The sequence below is a fragment of the Microcebus murinus genome, chromosome 18 (genome assembly GCF_040939455.1).
Source record: "Microcebus murinus isolate Inina chromosome 18, M.murinus_Inina_mat1.0, whole genome shotgun sequence".
NCBI lineage: Eukaryota > Metazoa > Chordata > Mammalia > Primates > Cheirogaleidae > Microcebus > Microcebus murinus.
Genome location: NC_134121.1, coordinates 2032413 through 2050870, shown reverse-complemented (window position 1 = coordinate 2050870; position 18458 = coordinate 2032413). Strand labels below are relative to the sequence as shown.

Genomic DNA, 18458 nt, shown 5'->3' with positions numbered 1-18458 from the left:
TTTTTTTTTTTTTTTTGCCTGTTGCTCTGTCCCCTTGCTGGGAGCGCGGCGGGACGGCGGTCCGGCGGATCACCCCCACCCTCAGCGCCCGCCGCGGTGCCTGCCGCCCCAGCCCGCACCGTGGGGCCTCCTTCTTGTCCCAAGCCGCGACACCGCCGCCACGCGGCAGCATGCGTGGCATCTGGACTGTCAGGTCTCAGACCAAAGGTCTGGTCTGTGGGAACCGACACGCTGGAGTCTGAGAGGGGAGGGAGCTCCGGAAGGATTCCAGGATGTCATTTTGAGCGAGCATGTCACCAGAACTCGTCCCGTTGCTTTTGGGGTTCTATGGGCTACACGTAGGAATCTCTGGTGGTGGCACTGGAGGCTGGGGGCTCCGGACTCACACCCAGACCTGCTGGACAGGCCTCCTTTTACTTTTCTTTTCGGATTCATTTTCTTAGAAAGTGTCTCTTATCTCTATTATTGCATTTTCTTCTCTCTCTCTTTTCAAGCAGATGATGGGAGTACAAGTATTGAGGTGACATGTGTTGCCCGTGCCCCCCTCCCCCCTGTTTCCTTATTTATTTCTCATTTTCTCCCAGCGGATTGTGGGGGTACCAATGTTCAGGTCGGGTGCATTGCTCTTTCCCCGCCTCCCCCCTCGGGGCAGAGCTTCAAGTGCGCCCATCCCCCAGTTGGTGCGCACCCCCCCTCCCTAATGGATGTGTATGCCCACCCCCTCCCCACGCCCGCCCGCCCGACACCCACCCGATGACAGTGATTCCTCTGTGTCCACTTAGGTGTCCATCCGTTCGTACCAATTTGCCGGTGAGCGCGCGCACGTGGTGCTCGTGTGTCCATGCTTGGGATACCTGGCCTACTGGGACGGGTCCCAGCTCTGGCCAGGAGAAGAGGAGAGGCGCCCTCTCACCGCTGCTCCTCACAGCCGAACAGCACTCCGTGGTGTCCACGCGCCACATGTTATTAATGCACTCCTGGATGGATGGGCACTCGGGTCGCTTCCACATCTTTGCGATTGTGAATTGTGCCCTAACTGTCACCCTACCCCTTACCCAGCCCAACTCCTCTGCCCCTGCCTGACGCGCTCCTGCCCCGCCAGGCCCGTCACTGTCCTCGGCCCCTGCCCCTGCCTGACCGGCTCCTTCCCGCCCCGGCCCACGTCAGGTCACCGTCACCGTCACCGTCCTCTGCCCCTGCCTGACAGGCTCCTCCCCGCCCGGCCCACCACCTGGGCCACTGCCTGACTCGCTCCTCCCCGGCCAGGCCCGTCGCTGTCCTGGGCCCCTGCCTGACCGGCTCCTTCCCGCCCGGCCTGTCACCGTCCTCGGCCCCTGCCTGACGGCTCCTCCGTCGCCTGGGCCTTCCAGGGGCTTGGTGTGGACGCTGATTCCAGGAAGCCCTCCAGGAACCCGGCAGCAGGGCGGCCGCAGCAGTCTGGCACAGGCATCGCTAAGTCGCCTGCCTGCCGGGGTCGTGCCCCGCTGTGCCGCGGGGGCCCAGCCTGGTGTCTTCCCTGAGGCCCTGGGGCTGCCGCTCCCCGCAAGGGGAGAGCCGCGGAGGTGGGGACCGCCTCCTGATGGGGACGTCCACGCAGCTCTCCACGTCGGATTCCGGGGCTCTCTGTCCTGCCTGAAGGCCCAGCTGGCCTGCGGGTCCTTAGAGTGGCAGAAACATCCTCCAACTGATATTGGGAGTCCGGTGGTTGTCTGCACTTTTGTGCTGGGCACCCCAGGGAGGCCCAGGGGCTGGCTGGACAACGCGGTCTGCTCGGGGGCTTCGGAGGAGCAACCGATGCCCTGTGGATTTTGGTAGCAGCGTCCGAGGTGTCTCTGAGCCCTGCGCCATGTCGGGGAGGAGGTGGGAGGGGCCGCGACCTGCAGTCGTGTTCCCGGGGTGGCACGGCATGTGGCTTCTTCCACAGGCTGCCTGGCCTGGGCTCCCCACACCTGGGCCTTTGGAGGACTGGCCCTGTTCTTGCCAAGGCTTCCTGCAGGGACCCGGAGCTGGGAGGTTGCATCTCCCAGCCCTGGGTCGGGCAGAGCCCCAGCGGGCCATGCCCACAACCTCTCTCAGCACGGGTCCCCCCGAAGGCTCCTTTGGGACCAGGATTCTCCTGCGGGTGACTTCTTAAAGTCTGGCCCCTGGATGGAGGGGCACCAGGAGTAGAGGAGCCGGAAGCGGAAGGGGGTGCCCATGCGAGGGGACATTTTCAGGCCAAGTCCCAGCCTCAGCCTGATCCTCCTGGGAACCCCGGGGTGTACATCACACCCCCTGGTTGTCCCGCTCTGAGACAAGGAGCCGGGCTTCGCATTCCCACTGCAGCCAGTCGTGGGCTGAGGACACCTGGGGCGTTGGGAACTCCCTGGCTTCTCTTTGGATTACCATTTGGAGCTGCTTGGGAATGGTGCCGCCACACACACCCGAGTGCAGGTGTCTTCTGCACAGACTGCGGGCCTCGCTCTTCTGAATGCCACTGGCTCGCCACCCACCCACGGGTGAACCTGGTCAGGGTACTTTCTGTAAGGAGCAGACTCTGATCCGGGCGGGCTACCGGTGTCTCTGTTTGCTCGTTTCTTTCTTCCATTTCGGGAAAGGCTTCCTTACTGGGTTTGGAAATCTCCTGTGCCTTTCCTCGCCTATTCTGTCAGCTTTAAAATTCTCTTTCAGTTGCCACCCTCACAGATGGATTAGGAAACTCTTTTCGGTGCATTCATTAGTGAAATGACCTCAAGGAAGCTCGAATCCAATATCTAATCGCCGGCTTTTAGCGAGTCCACACCCGAGGGTGGTTGGGGTCCAATCCAGCCCCGGGCCAGGCCCAGGCCCCTTGGACTGGGCCACAGGAGGACACAGAGCAGGGTCCCGGCAACCACGGTAGCGGTGCCGGCAGTTCTCCAAGGGCTTGGGGGTTTTCCAGAGGTGGGAGATGGAGGGGACTGATTCCTTCAGCGCCCCCCAAACCACGCCGCCCCACCGCAGCCATGGGACACATCCCGAGACACGCCCCTACACTCGCTCCCCTCCCCCATGCGCTGTGCCCCAGCCCTGGCCCTGGGGAATAGGCGGCAGCCCGCCCACCCACAGGGCGGGGGGCGCAGCTGAAAGGGGTTGTGCGGGAGGGCGGCCCCTGGCTGGGGTCAAAGGGTGAGCGCGCCGCGCGCGCGTGCGCAGTCAGCAGCGGCGCGCTGGGGGTGGGGGCGGGTAGGTGAAGGAGGCGAGGTGAGGAGAGGAGGGGGGCTGGAAGGTTTCCACCTTGGCAGGTCCAGCCGTGCAGGCGCATCGTGTGTGTGTGTGTGTGTGTGTGTGTGTGTGTGTGTGTGTGTGTGTGTGTGGACAGCCCTCCACCCCACCCCGCCCCGCCCCGTCCCTCACCTCAGTCGGGTCAGCGCTATCGCGGGGAAGCGCGGTGAGGCTGGCTTCTTGAGCGGGGCAGGGGCGCCCTCCGCCGTCTACGGTCACACCACCCCGAACGCGCCCCGTCTCGTCTGATCTCCGAAGCTAAGCAGCCTCGGGCCTGGCTAGTACTTGGATGGGAGACCGCCTGGGCATCCCGGGTGCCGTAGGCTTTTTTTTTTTTTTTTTGCCTGTTGCTCTGTCCCCTTGCTGGGAGCGCGGCGGGACGGCGGTCCGGCGGATCACCCCCACCCTCAGCGCCCGCCGCGGTGCCTGCCGCCCCAGCCCGCACCGTGGGGCCTCCTTCTTGTCCCAAGCCGCGACACCGCCGCCACGCGGCAGCATGCGTGGCATCTGGACTGTCAGGTCTCAGACCAAAGGTCTGGTCTGTGGGAACCGACACGCTGGAGTCTGAGAGGGGAGGGAGCTCCGGAAGGATTCCAGGATGTCATTTTGAGCGAGCATGTCACCAGAACTCGTCCCGTTGCTTTTGGGGTTCTATGGGCTACACGTAGGAATCTCTGGTGGTGGCACTGGAGGCTGGGGGCTCCGGACTCACACCCAGACCTGCTGGACAGGCCTCCTTTTACTTTTCTTTTCGGATTCATTTTCTTAGAAAGTGTCTCTTATCTCTATTATTGCATTTTCTTCTCTCTCTCTTTTCAAGCAGATGATGGGAGTACAAGTATTGAGGTGACATGTGTTGCCCGTGCCCCCCTCCCCCCTGTTTCCTTATTTATTTCTCATTTTCTCCCAGCGGATTGTGGGGGTACCAATGTTCAGGTCGGGTGCATTGCTCTTTCCCCGCCTCCCCCCTCGGGGCAGAGCTTCAAGTGCGCCCATCCCCCAGTTGGTGCGCACCCCCCCTCCCTAATGGATGTGTATGCCCACCCCCTCCCCACGCCCGCCCGCCCGACACCCACCCGATGACAGTGATTCCTCTGTGTCCACTTAGGTGTCCATCCGTTCGTACCAATTTGCCGGTGAGCGCGCGCACGTGGTGCTCGTGTGTCCATGCTTGGGATACCTGGCCTACTGGGACGGGTCCCAGCTCTGGCCAGGAGAAGAGGAGAGGCGCCCTCTCACCGCTGCTCCTCACAGCCGAACAGCACTCCGTGGTGTCCACGCGCCACATGTTATTAATGCACTCCTGGATGGATGGGCACTCGGGTCGCTTCCACATCTTTGCGATTGTGAATTGTGCCCTAACTGTCACCCTACCCCTTACCCAGCCCAACTCCTCTGCCCCTGCCTGACGCGCTCCTGCCCCGCCAGGCCCGTCACTGTCCTCGGCCCCTGCCCCTGCCTGACCGGCTCCTTCCCGCCCCGGCCCACGTCAGGTCACCGTCACCGTCACCGTCCTCTGCCCCTGCCTGACAGGCTCCTCCCCGCCCGGCCCACCACCTGGGCCACTGCCTGACTCGCTCCTCCCCGGCCAGGCCCGTCGCTGTCCTGGGCCCCTGCCTGACCGGCTCCTTCCCGCCCGGCCTGTCACCGTCCTCGGCCCCTGCCTGACGGCTCCTCCGTCGCCTGGGCCTTCCAGGGGCTTGGTGTGGACGCTGATTCCAGGAAGCCCTCCAGGAACCCGGCAGCAGGGCGGCCGCAGCAGTCTGGCACAGGCATCGCTAAGTCGCCTGCCTGCCGGGGTCGTGCCCCGCTGTGCCGCGGGGGCCCAGCCTGGTGTCTTCCCTGAGGCCCTGGGGCTGCCGCTCCCCGCAAGGGGAGAGCCGCGGAGGTGGGGACCGCCTCCTGATGGGGACGTCCACGCAGCTCTCCACGTCGGATTCCGGGGCTCTCTGTCCTGCCTGAAGGCCCAGCTGGCCTGCGGGTCCTTAGAGTGGCAGAAACATCCTCCAACTGATATTGGGAGTCCGGTGGTTGTCTGCACTTTTGTGCTGGGCACCCCAGGGAGGCCCAGGGGCTGGCTGGACAACGCGGTCTGCTCGGGGGCTTCGGAGGAGCAACCGATGCCCTGTGGATTTTGGTAGCAGCGTCCGAGGTGTCTCTGAGCCCTGCGCCATGTCGGGGAGGAGGTGGGAGGGGCCGCGACCTGCAGTCGTGTTCCCGGGGTGGCACGGCATGTGGCTTCTTCCACAGGCTGCCTGGCCTGGGCTCCCCACACCTGGGCCTTTGGAGGACTGGCCCTGTTCTTGCCAAGGCTTCCTGCAGGGACCCGGAGCTGGGAGGTTGCATCTCCCAGCCCTGGGTCGGGCAGAGCCCCAGCGGGCCATGCCCACAACCTCTCTCAGCACGGGTCCCCCCGAAGGCTCCTTTGGGACCAGGATTCTCCTGCGGGTGACTTCTTAAAGTCTGGCCCCTGGATGGAGGGGCACCAGGAGTAGAGGAGCCGGAAGCGGAAGGGGGTGCCCATGCGAGGGGACATTTTCAGGCCAAGTCCCAGCCTCAGCCTGATCCTCCTGGGAACCCCGGGGTGTACATCACACCCCCTGGTTGTCCCGCTCTGAGACAAGGAGCCGGGCTTCGCATTCCCACTGCAGCCAGTCGTGGGCTGAGGACACCTGGGGCGTTGGGAACTCCCTGGCTTCTCTTTGGATTACCATTTGGAGCTGCTTGGGAATGGTGCCGCCACACACACCCGAGTGCAGGTGTCTTCTGCACAGACTGCGGGCCTCGCTCTTCTGAATGCCACTGGCTCGCCACCCACCCACGGGTGAACCTGGTCAGGGTACTTTCTGTAAGGAGCAGACTCTGATCCGGGCGGGCTACCGGTGTCTCTGTTTGCTCGTTTCTTTCTTCCATTTCGGGAAAGGCTTCCTTACTGGGTTTGGAAATCTCCTGTGCCTTTCCTCGCCTATTCTGTCAGCTTTAAAATTCTCTTTCAGTTGCCACCCTCACAGATGGATTAGGAAACTCTTTTCGGTGCATTCATTAGTGAAATGACCTCAAGGAAGCTCGAATCCAATATCTAATCGCCGGCTTTTAGCGAGTCCACACCCGAGGGTGGTTGGGGTCCAATCCAGCCCCGGGCCAGGCCCAGGCCCCTTGGACTGGGCCACAGGAGGACACAGAGCAGGGTCCCGGCAACCACGGTAGCGGTGCCGGCAGTTCTCCAAGGGCTTGGGGGTTTTCCAGAGGTGGGAGATGGAGGGGACTGATTCCTTCAGCGCCCCCCAAACCACGCCGCCCCACCGCAGCCATGGGACACATCCCGAGACACGCCCCTACACTCGCTCCCCTCCCCCATGCGCTGTGCCCCAGCCCTGGCCCTGGGGAATAGGCGGCAGCCCGCCCACCCACAGGGCGGGGGGCGCAGCTGAAAGGGGTTGTGCGGGAGGGCGGCCCCTGGCTGGGGTCAAAGGGTGAGCGCGCCGCGCGCGCGTGCGCAGTCAGCAGCGGCGCGCTGGGGGTGGGGGCGGGTAGGTGAAGGAGGCGAGGTGAGGAGAGGAGGGGGGCTGGAAGGTTTCCACCTTGGCAGGTCCAGCCGTGCAGGCGCATCGTGTGTGTGTGTGTGTGTGTGTGTGTGTGTGTGTGTGTGTGTGTGTGTGTGGACAGCCCTCCACCCCACCCCGCCCCGCCCCGTCCCTCACCTCAGTCGGGTCAGCGCTATCGCGGGGAAGCGCGGTGAGGCTGGCTTCTTGAGCGGGGCAGGGGCGCCCTCCGCCGTCTACGGTCACACCACCCCGAACGCGCCCCGTCTCGTCTGATCTCCGAAGCTAAGCAGCCTCGGGCCTGGCTAGTACTTGGATGGGAGACCGCCTGGGCATCCCGGGTGCCGTAGGCTTTTTTTTTTTTTTTTTTGCCTGTTGCTCTGTCCCCTTGCTGGGAGCGCGGCGGGACGGCGGTCCGGCGGATCACCCCCACCCTCAGCGCCCGCCGCGGTGCCTGCCGCCCCAGCCCGCACCGTGGGGCCTCCTTCTTGTCCCAAGCCGCGACACCGCCGCCACGCGGCAGCATGCGTGGCATCTGGACTGTCAGGTCTCAGACCAAAGGTCTGGTCTGTGGGAACCGACACGCTGGAGTCTGAGAGGGGAGGGAGCTCCGGAAGGATTCCAGGATGTCATTTTGAGCGAGCATGTCACCAGAACTCGTCCCGTTGCTTTTGGGGTTCTATGGGCTACACGTAGGAATCTCTGGTGGTGGCACTGGAGGCTGGGGGCTCCGGACTCACACCCAGACCTGCTGGACAGGCCTCCTTTTACTTTTCTTTTCGGATTCATTTTCTTAGAAAGTGTCTCTTATCTCTATTATTGCATTTTCTTCTCTCTCTCTTTTCAAGCAGATGATGGGAGTACAAGTATTGAGGTGACATGTGTTGCCCGTGCCCCCCTCCCCCCTGTTTCCTTATTTATTTCTCATTTTCTCCCAGCGGATTGTGGGGGTACCAATGTTCAGGTCGGGTGCATTGCTCTTTCCCCGCCTCCCCCCTCGGGGCAGAGCTTCAAGTGCGCCCATCCCCCAGTTGGTGCGCACCCCCCCTCCCTAATGGATGTGTATGCCCACCCCCTCCCCACGCCCGCCCGCCCGACACCCACCCGATGACAGTGATTCCTCTGTGTCCACTTAGGTGTCCATCCGTTCGTACCAATTTGCCGGTGAGCGCGCGCACGTGGTGCTCGTGTGTCCATGCTTGGGATACCTGGCCTACTGGGACGGGTCCCAGCTCTGGCCAGGAGAAGAGGAGAGGCGCCCTCTCACCGCTGCTCCTCACAGCCGAACAGCACTCCGTGGTGTCCACGCGCCACATGTTATTAATGCACTCCTGGATGGATGGGCACTCGGGTCGCTTCCACATCTTTGCGATTGTGAATTGTGCCCTAACTGTCACCCTACCCCTTACCCAGCCCAACTCCTCTGCCCCTGCCTGACGCGCTCCTGCCCCGCCAGGCCCGTCACTGTCCTCGGCCCCTGCCCCTGCCTGACCGGCTCCTTCCCGCCCCGGCCCACGTCAGGTCACCGTCACCGTCACCGTCCTCTGCCCCTGCCTGACAGGCTCCTCCCCGCCCGGCCCACCACCTGGGCCACTGCCTGACTCGCTCCTCCCCGGCCAGGCCCGTCGCTGTCCTGGGCCCCTGCCTGACCGGCTCCTTCCCGCCCGGCCTGTCACCGTCCTCGGCCCCTGCCTGACGGCTCCTCCGTCGCCTGGGCCTTCCAGGGGCTTGGTGTGGACGCTGATTCCAGGAAGCCCTCCAGGAACCCGGCAGCAGGGCGGCCGCAGCAGTCTGGCACAGGCATCGCTAAGTCGCCTGCCTGCCGGGGTCGTGCCCCGCTGTGCCGCGGGGGCCCAGCCTGGTGTCTTCCCTGAGGCCCTGGGGCTGCCGCTCCCCGCAAGGGGAGAGCCGCGGAGGTGGGGACCGCCTCCTGATGGGGACGTCCACGCAGCTCTCCACGTCGGATTCCGGGGCTCTCTGTCCTGCCTGAAGGCCCAGCTGGCCTGCGGGTCCTTAGAGTGGCAGAAACATCCTCCAACTGATATTGGGAGTCCGGTGGTTGTCTGCACTTTTGTGCTGGGCACCCCAGGGAGGCCCAGGGGCTGGCTGGACAACGCGGTCTGCTCGGGGGCTTCGGAGGAGCAACCGATGCCCTGTGGATTTTGGTAGCAGCGTCCGAGGTGTCTCTGAGCCCTGCGCCATGTCGGGGAGGAGGTGGGAGGGGCCGCGACCTGCAGTCGTGTTCCCGGGGTGGCACGGCATGTGGCTTCTTCCACAGGCTGCCTGGCCTGGGCTCCCCACACCTGGGCCTTTGGAGGACTGGCCCTGTTCTTGCCAAGGCTTCCTGCAGGGACCCGGAGCTGGGAGGTTGCATCTCCCAGCCCTGGGTCGGGCAGAGCCCCAGCGGGCCATGCCCACAACCTCTCTCAGCACGGGTCCCCCCGAAGGCTCCTTTGGGACCAGGATTCTCCTGCGGGTGACTTCTTAAAGTCTGGCCCCTGGATGGAGGGGCACCAGGAGTAGAGGAGCCGGAAGCGGAAGGGGGTGCCCATGCGAGGGGACATTTTCAGGCCAAGTCCCAGCCTCAGCCTGATCCTCCTGGGAACCCCGGGGTGTACATCACACCCCCTGGTTGTCCCGCTCTGAGACAAGGAGCCGGGCTTCGCATTCCCACTGCAGCCAGTCGTGGGCTGAGGACACCTGGGGCGTTGGGAACTCCCTGGCTTCTCTTTGGATTACCATTTGGAGCTGCTTGGGAATGGTGCCGCCACACACACCCGAGTGCAGGTGTCTTCTGCACAGACTGCGGGCCTCGCTCTTCTGAATGCCACTGGCTCGCCACCCACCCACGGGTGAACCTGGTCAGGGTACTTTCTGTAAGGAGCAGACTCTGATCCGGGCGGGCTACCGGTGTCTCTGTTTGCTCGTTTCTTTCTTCCATTTCGGGAAAGGCTTCCTTACTGGGTTTGGAAATCTCCTGTGCCTTTCCTCGCCTATTCTGTCAGCTTTAAAATTCTCTTTCAGTTGCCACCCTCACAGATGGATTAGGAAACTCTTTTCGGTGCATTCATTAGTGAAATGACCTCAAGGAAGCTCGAATCCAATATCTAATCGCCGGCTTTTAGCGAGTCCACACCCGAGGGTGGTTGGGGTCCAATCCAGCCCCGGGCCAGGCCCAGGCCCCTTGGACTGGGCCACAGGAGGACACAGAGCAGGGTCCCGGCAACCACGGTAGCGGTGCCGGCAGTTCTCCAAGGGCTTGGGGGTTTTCCAGAGGTGGGAGATGGAGGGGACTGATTCCTTCAGCGCCCCCCAAACCACGCCGCCCCACCGCAGCCATGGGACACATCCCGAGACACGCCCCTACACTCGCTCCCCTCCCCCATGCGCTGTGCCCCAGCCCTGGCCCTGGGGAATAGGCGGCAGCCCGCCCACCCACAGGGCGGGGGGCGCAGCTGAAAGGGGTTGTGCGGGAGGGCGGCCCCTGGCTGGGGTCAAAGGGTGAGCGCGCCGCGCGCGCGTGCGCAGTCAGCAGCGGCGCGCTGGGGGTGGGGGCGGGTAGGTGAAGGAGGCGAGGTGAGGAGAGGAGGGGGGCTGGAAGGTTTCCACCTTGGCAGGTCCAGCCGTGCAGGCGCATCGTGTGTGTGTGTGTGTGTGTGTGTGTGTGTGTGTGTGTGTGTGTGTGTGGACAGCCCTCCACCCCACCCCGCCCCGCCCCGTCCCTCACCTCAGTCGGGTCAGCGCTATCGCGGGGAAGCGCGGTGAGGCTGGCTTCTTGAGCGGGGCAGGGGCGCCCTCCGCCGTCTACGGTCACACCACCCCGAACGCGCCCCGTCTCGTCTGATCTCCGAAGCTAAGCAGCCTCGGGCCTGGCTAGTACTTGGATGGGAGACCGCCTGGGCATCCCGGGTGCCGTAGGCTTTTTTTTTTTTTTTTTGCCTGTTGCTCTGTCCCCTTGCTGGGAGCGCGGCGGGACGGCGGTCCGGCGGATCACCCCCACCCTCAGCGCCCGCCGCGGTGCCTGCCGCCCCAGCCCGCACCGTGGGGCCTCCTTCTTGTCCCAAGCCGCGACACCGCCGCCACGCGGCAGCATGCGTGGCATCTGGACTGTCAGGTCTCAGACCAAAGGTCTGGTCTGTGGGAACCGACACGCTGGAGTCTGAGAGGGGAGGGAGCTCCGGAAGGATTCCAGGATGTCATTTTGAGCGAGCATGTCACCAGAACTCGTCCCGTTGCTTTTGGGGTTCTATGGGCTACACGTAGGAATCTCTGGTGGTGGCACTGGAGGCTGGGGGCTCCGGACTCACACCCAGACCTGCTGGACAGGCCTCCTTTTACTTTTCTTTTCGGATTCATTTTCTTAGAAAGTGTCTCTTATCTCTATTATTGCATTTTCTTCTCTCTCTCTTTTCAAGCAGATGATGGGAGTACAAGTATTGAGGTGACATGTGTTGCCCGTGCCCCCCTCCCCCCTGTTTCCTTATTTATTTCTCATTTTCTCCCAGCGGATTGTGGGGGTACCAATGTTCAGGTCGGGTGCATTGCTCTTTCCCCGCCTCCCCCCTCGGGGCAGAGCTTCAAGTGCGCCCATCCCCCAGTTGGTGCGCACCCCCCCTCCCTAATGGATGTGTATGCCCACCCCCTCCCCACGCCCGCCCGCCCGACACCCACCCGATGACAGTGATTCCTCTGTGTCCACTTAGGTGTCCATCCGTTCGTACCAATTTGCCGGTGAGCGCGCGCACGTGGTGCTCGTGTGTCCATGCTTGGGATACCTGGCCTACTGGGACGGGTCCCAGCTCTGGCCAGGAGAAGAGGAGAGGCGCCCTCTCACCGCTGCTCCTCACAGCCGAACAGCACTCCGTGGTGTCCACGCGCCACATGTTATTAATGCACTCCTGGATGGATGGGCACTCGGGTCGCTTCCACATCTTTGCGATTGTGAATTGTGCCCTAACTGTCACCCTACCCCTTACCCAGCCCAACTCCTCTGCCCCTGCCTGACGCGCTCCTGCCCCGCCAGGCCCGTCACTGTCCTCGGCCCCTGCCCCTGCCTGACCGGCTCCTTCCCGCCCCGGCCCACGTCAGGTCACCGTCACCGTCACCGTCCTCTGCCCCTGCCTGACAGGCTCCTCCCCGCCCGGCCCACCACCTGGGCCACTGCCTGACTCGCTCCTCCCCGGCCAGGCCCGTCGCTGTCCTGGGCCCCTGCCTGACCGGCTCCTTCCCGCCCGGCCTGTCACCGTCCTCGGCCCCTGCCTGACGGCTCCTCCGTCGCCTGGGCCTTCCAGGGGCTTGGTGTGGACGCTGATTCCAGGAAGCCCTCCAGGAACCCGGCAGCAGGGCGGCCGCAGCAGTCTGGCACAGGCATCGCTAAGTCGCCTGCCTGCCGGGGTCGTGCCCCGCTGTGCCGCGGGGGCCCAGCCTGGTGTCTTCCCTGAGGCCCTGGGGCTGCCGCTCCCCGCAAGGGGAGAGCCGCGGAGGTGGGGACCGCCTCCTGATGGGGACGTCCACGCAGCTCTCCACGTCGGATTCCGGGGCTCTCTGTCCTGCCTGAAGGCCCAGCTGGCCTGCGGGTCCTTAGAGTGGCAGAAACATCCTCCAACTGATATTGGGAGTCCGGTGGTTGTCTGCACTTTTGTGCTGGGCACCCCAGGGAGGCCCAGGGGCTGGCTGGACAACGCGGTCTGCTCGGGGGCTTCGGAGGAGCAACCGATGCCCTGTGGATTTTGGTAGCAGCGTCCGAGGTGTCTCTGAGCCCTGCGCCATGTCGGGGAGGAGGTGGGAGGGGCCGCGACCTGCAGTCGTGTTCCCGGGGTGGCACGGCATGTGGCTTCTTCCACAGGCTGCCTGGCCTGGGCTCCCCACACCTGGGCCTTTGGAGGACTGGCCCTGTTCTTGCCAAGGCTTCCTGCAGGGACCCGGAGCTGGGAGGTTGCATCTCCCAGCCCTGGGTCGGGCAGAGCCCCAGCGGGCCATGCCCACAACCTCTCTCAGCACGGGTCCCCCCGAAGGCTCCTTTGGGACCAGGATTCTCCTGCGGGTGACTTCTTAAAGTCTGGCCCCTGGATGGAGGGGCACCAGGAGTAGAGGAGCCGGAAGCGGAAGGGGGTGCCCATGCGAGGGGACATTTTCAGGCCAAGTCCCAGCCTCAGCCTGATCCTCCTGGGAACCCCGGGGTGTACATCACACCCCCTGGTTGTCCCGCTCTGAGACAAGGAGCCGGGCTTCGCATTCCCACTGCAGCCAGTCGTGGGCTGAGGACACCTGGGGCGTTGGGAACTCCCTGGCTTCTCTTTGGATTACCATTTGGAGCTGCTTGGGAATGGTGCCGCCACACACACCCGAGTGCAGGTGTCTTCTGCACAGACTGCGGGCCTCGCTCTTCTGAATGCCACTGGCTCGCCACCCACCCACGGGTGAACCTGGTCAGGGTACTTTCTGTAAGGAGCAGACTCTGATCCGGGCGGGCTACCGGTGTCTCTGTTTGCTCGTTTCTTTCTTCCATTTCGGGAAAGGCTTCCTTACTGGGTTTGGAAATCTCCTGTGCCTTTCCTCGCCTATTCTGTCAGCTTTAAAATTCTCTTTCAGTTGCCACCCTCACAGATGGATTAGGAAACTCTTTTCGGTGCATTCATTAGTGAAATGACCTCAAGGAAGCTCGAATCCAATATCTAATCGCCGGCTTTTAGCGAGTCCACACCCGAGGGTGGTTGGGGTCCAATCCAGCCCCGGGCCAGGCCCAGGCCCCTTGGACTGGGCCACAGGAGGACACAGAGCAGGGTCCCGGCAACCACGGTAGCGGTGCCGGCAGTTCTCCAAGGGCTTGGGGGTTTTCCAGAGGTGGGAGATGGAGGGGACTGATTCCTTCAGCGCCCCCCAAACCACGCCGCCCCACCGCAGCCATGGGACACATCCCGAGACACGCCCCTACACTCGCTCCCCTCCCCCATGCGCTGTGCCCCAGCCCTGGCCCTGGGGAATAGGCGGCAGCCCGCCCACCCACAGGGCGGGGGGCGCAGCTGAAAGGGGTTGTGCGGGAGGGCGGCCCCTGGCTGGGGTCAAAGGGTGAGCGCGCCGCGCGCGCGTGCGCAGTCAGCAGCGGCGCGCTGGGGGTGGGGGCGGGTAGGTGAAGGAGGCGAGGTGAGGAGAGGAGGGGGGCTGGAAGGTTTCCACCTTGGCAGGTCCAGCCGTGCAGGCGCATCGTGTGTGTGTGTGTGTGTGTGTGTGTGTGTGTGTGTGTGTGTGTGTGTGTGTGGACAGCCCTCCACCCCACCCCGCCCCGCCCCGTCCCTCACCTCAGTCGGGTCAGCGCTATCGCGGGGAAGCGCGGTGAGGCTGGCTTCTTGAGCGGGGCAGGGGCGCCCTCCGCCGTCTACGGTCACACCACCCCGAACGCGCCCCGTCTCGTCTGATCTCCGAAGCTAAGCAGCCTCGGGCCTGGCTAGTACTTGGATGGGAGACCGCCTGGGCATCCCGGGTGCCGTAGGCTTTTTTTTTTTTTTTTTTGCCTGTTGCTCTGTCCCCTTGCTGGGAGCGCGGCGGGACGGCGGTCCGGCGGATCACCCCCACCCTCAGCGCCCGCCGCGGTGCCTGCCGCCCCAGCCCGCACCGTGGGGCCTCCTTCTTGTCCCAAGCCGCGACACCGCCGCCACGCGGCAGCATGCGTGGCATCTGGACTGTCAGGTCTCAGACCAAAGGTCTGGTCTGTGGGAACCGACACGCTGGAGTCTGAGAGGGGAGGGAGCTCCGGAAGGATTCCAGGATGTCATTTTGAGCGAGCATGTCACCAGAACTCGTCCCGTTGCTTTTGGGGTTCTATGGGCTACACGTAGGAATCTCTGGTGGTGGCACTGGAGGCTGGGGGCTCCGGACTCACACCCAGACCTGCTGGACAGGCCTCCTTTTACTTTTCTTTTCGGATTCATTTTCTTAGAAAGTGTCTCTTATCTCTATTATTGCATTTTCTTCTCTCTCTCTTTTCAAGCAGATGATGGGAGTACAAGTATTGAGGTGACATGTGTTGCCCGTGCCCCCCTCCCCCCTGTTTCCTTATTTATTTCTCATTTTCTCCCAGCGGATTGTGGGGGTACCAATGTTCAGGTCGGGTGCATTGCTCTTTCCCCGCCTCCCCCCTCGGGGCAGAGCTTCAAGTGCGCCCATCCCCCAGTTGGTGCGCACCCCCCCTCCCTAATGGATGTGTATGCCCACCCCCTCCCCACGCCCGCCCGCCCGACACCCACCCGATGACAGTGATTCCTCTGTGTCCACTTAGGTGTCCATCCGTTCGTACCAATTTGCCGGTGAGCGCGCGCACGTGGTGCTCGTGTGTCCATGCTTGGGATACCTGGCCTACTGGGACGGGTCCCAGCTCTGGCCAGGAGAAGAGGAGAGGCGCCCTCTCACCGCTGCTCCTCACAGCCGAACAGCACTCCGTGGTGTCCACGCGCCACATGTTATTAATGCACTCCTGGATGGATGGGCACTCGGGTCGCTTCCACATCTTTGCGATTGTGAATTGTGCCCTAACTGTCACCCTACCCCTTACCCAGCCCAACTCCTCTGCCCCTGCCTGACGCGCTCCTGCCCCGCCAGGCCCGTCACTGTCCTCGGCCCCTGCCCCTGCCTGACCGGCTCCTTCCCGCCCCGGCCCACGTCAGGTCACCGTCACCGTCACCGTCCTCTGCCCCTGCCTGACAGGCTCCTCCCCGCCCGGCCCACCACCTGGGCCACTGCCTGACTCGCTCCTCCCCGGCCAGGCCCGTCGCTGTCCTGGGCCCCTGCCTGACCGGCTCCTTCCCGCCCGGCCTGTCACCGTCCTCGGCCCCTGCCTGACGGCTCCTCCGTCGCCTGGGCCTTCCAGGGGCTTGGTGTGGACGCTGATTCCAGGAAGCCCTCCAGGAACCCGGCAGCAGGGCGGCCGCAGCAGTCTGGCACAGGCATCGCTAAGTCGCCTGCCTGCCGGGGTCGTGCCCCGCTGTGCCGCGGGGGCCCAGCCTGGTGTCTTCCCTGAGGCCCTGGGGCTGCCGCTCCCCGCAAGGGGAGAGCCGCGGAGGTGGGGACCGCCTCCTGATGGGGACGTCCACGCAGCTCTCCACGTCGGATTCCGGGGCTCTCTGTCCTGCCTGAAGGCCCAGCTGGCCTGCGGGTCCTTAGAGTGGCAGAAACATCCTCCAACTGATATTGCGAGTCCGGTGGTTGTCTGCACTTTTGTGCTGGGCACCCCAGGGAGGCCCAGGGGCTGGCTGGACAACGCGGTCTGCTCGGGGGCTTCGGAGGAGCAACCGATGCCCTGTGGATTTTGGTAGCAGCGTCCGAGGTGTCTCTGAGCCCTGCGCCATGTCGGGGAGGAGGTGGGAGGGGCCGCGACCTGCAGTCGTGTTCCCGGGGTGGCACGGCATGTGGCTTCTTCCACAGGCTGCCTGGCCTGGGCTCCCCACACCTGGGCCTTTGGAGGACTGGCCCTGTTCTTGCCAAGGCTTCCTGCAGGGACCCGGAGCTGGGAGGTTGCATCTCCCAGCCCTGGGTCGGGCAGAGCCCCAGCGGGCCATGCCCACAACCTCTCTCAGCACGGGTCCCCCCGAAGGCTCCTTTGGGACCAGGATTCTCCTGCGGGTGACTTCTTAAAGTCTGGCCCCTGGATGGAGGGGCACCAGGAGTAGAGGAGCCGGAAGCGGAAGGGGGTGCCCATGCGAGGGGACATTTTCAGGCCAAGTCCCAGCCTCAGCCTGATCCTCCTGGGAACCCCGGGGTGTACATCACACCCCCTGGTTGTCCCGCTCTGAGACAAGGAGCCGGGCTTCGCATTCCCACTGCAGCCAGTCGTGGGCTGAGGACACCTGGGGCGTTGGGAACTCCCTGGCTTCTCTTTGGATTACCATTTGGAGCTGCTTGGGAATGGTGCCGCCACACACACCCGAGTGCAGGTGTCTTCTGCACAGACTGCGGGCCTCGCTCTTCTGAATGCCACTGGCTCGCCACCCACCCACGGGTGAACCTGGTCAGGGTACTTTCTGTAAGGAGCAGACTCTGATCCGGGCGGGCTACCGGTGTCTCTGTTTGCTCGTTTCTTTCTTCCATTTCGGGAAAGGCTTCCTTACTGGGTTTGGAAATCTCCTGTGCCTTTCCTCGCCTATTCTGTCAGCTTTAAAATTCTCTTTCAGTTGCCACCCTCACAGATGGATTAGGAAACTCTTTTCGGTGCATTCATTAGTGAAATGACCTCAAGGAAGCTCGAATCCAATATCTAATCGCCGGCTTTTAGCGAGTCCACACCCGAGGGTGGTTGGGGTCCAATCCAGCCCCGGGCCAGGCCCAGGCCCCTTGGACTGGGCCACAGGAGGACACAGAGCAGGGTCCCGGCAACCACGGTAGCGGTGCCGGCAGTTCTCCAAGGGCTTGGGGGTTTTCCAGAGGTGGGAGATGGAGGGGACTGATTCCTTCAGCGCCCCCCAAACCACGCCGCCCCACCGCAGCCATGGGACACATCCCGAGACACGCCCCTACACTCGCTCCCCTCCCCCATGCGCTGTGCCCCAGCCCTGGCCCTGGGGAATAGGCGGCAGCCCGCCCACCCACAGGGCGGGGGGCGCAGCTGAAAGGGGTTGTGCGGGAGGGCGGCCCCTGGCTGGGGTCAAAGGGTGAGCGCGCCGCGCGCGCGTGCGCAGTCAGCAGCGGCGCGCTGGGGGTGGGGGCGGGTAGGTGAAGGAGGCGAGGTGAGGAGAGGAGGGGGGCTGGAAGGTTTCCACCTTGGCAGGTCCAGCCGTGCAGGCGCATCGTGTGTGTGTGTGTGTGTGTGTGTGTGTGTGTGTGTGTGTGTGTGTGTGGACAGCCCTCCACCCCACCCCGCCCCGCCCCGTCCCTCACCTCAGTCGGGTCAGCGCTATCGCGGGGAAGCGCGGTGAGGCTGGCTTCTTGAGCGGGGCAGGGGCGCCCTCCGCCGTCTACGGTCACACCACCCCGAACGCGCCCCGTCTCGTCTGATCTCCGAAGCTAAGCAGCCTCGGGCCTGGCTAGTACTTGGATGGGAGACCGCCTGGGCATCCCGGGTGCCGTAGGCTTTTTTTTTTTTTTTTTGCCTGTTGCTCTGTCCCCTTGCTGGGAGCGCGGCGGGACGGCGGTCCGGCGGATCACCCCCACCCTCAGCGCCCGCCGCGGTGCCTGCCGCCCCAGCCCGCACCGTGGGGCCTCCTTCTTGTCCCAAGCCGCGACACCGCCGCCACGCGGCAGCATGCGTGGCATCTGGACTGTCAGGTCTCAGACCAAAGGTCTGGTCTGTGGGAACCGACACGCTGGAGTCTGAGAGGGGAGGGAGCTCCGGAAGGATTCCAGGATGTCATTTTGAGCGAGCATGTCACCAGAACTCGTCCCGTTGCTTTTGGGGTTCTATGGGCTACACGTAGGAATCTCTGGTGGTGGCACTGGAGGCTGGGGGCTCCGGACTCACACCCAGACCTGCTGGACAGGCCTCCTTTTACTTTTCTTTTCGGATTCATTTTCTTAGAAAGTGTCTCTTATCTCTATTATTGCATTTTCTTCTCTCTCTCTTTTCAAGCAGATGATGGGAGTACAAGTATTGAGGTGACATGTGTTGCCCGTGCCCCCCTCCCCCCTGTTTCCTTATTTATTTCTCATTTTCTCCCAGCGGATTGTGGGGGTACCAATGTTCAGGTC

The 18458-nt window shown here is 63.7% G+C and overlaps 5 pseudogenes; all 5 read left to right on the top strand.

Annotated features, from left to right (window-relative positions):
- The first annotated feature begins 3450 nt into the window (after nucleotides 1-3450).
- On the top strand, nucleotides 3451-3569 carry LOC142862175 (uncharacterized; annotated as a pseudogene).
- A 3450-nt stretch (nucleotides 3570-7019) lies between these two features.
- On the top strand, nucleotides 7020-7138 carry LOC142862174 (uncharacterized; annotated as a pseudogene).
- A 3449-nt stretch (nucleotides 7139-10587) lies between these two features.
- LOC142862173 (uncharacterized) lies at nucleotides 10588-10706 on the top strand (annotated as a pseudogene).
- Nucleotides 10707-14158: 3452 nt separating this feature from the next.
- LOC142862172 (uncharacterized) lies at nucleotides 14159-14277 on the top strand (annotated as a pseudogene).
- Nucleotides 14278-17726: 3449 nt separating this feature from the next.
- On the top strand, nucleotides 17727-17845 carry LOC142862171 (uncharacterized; annotated as a pseudogene).
- Nucleotides 17846-18458: the final 613 nt, after the last annotated feature.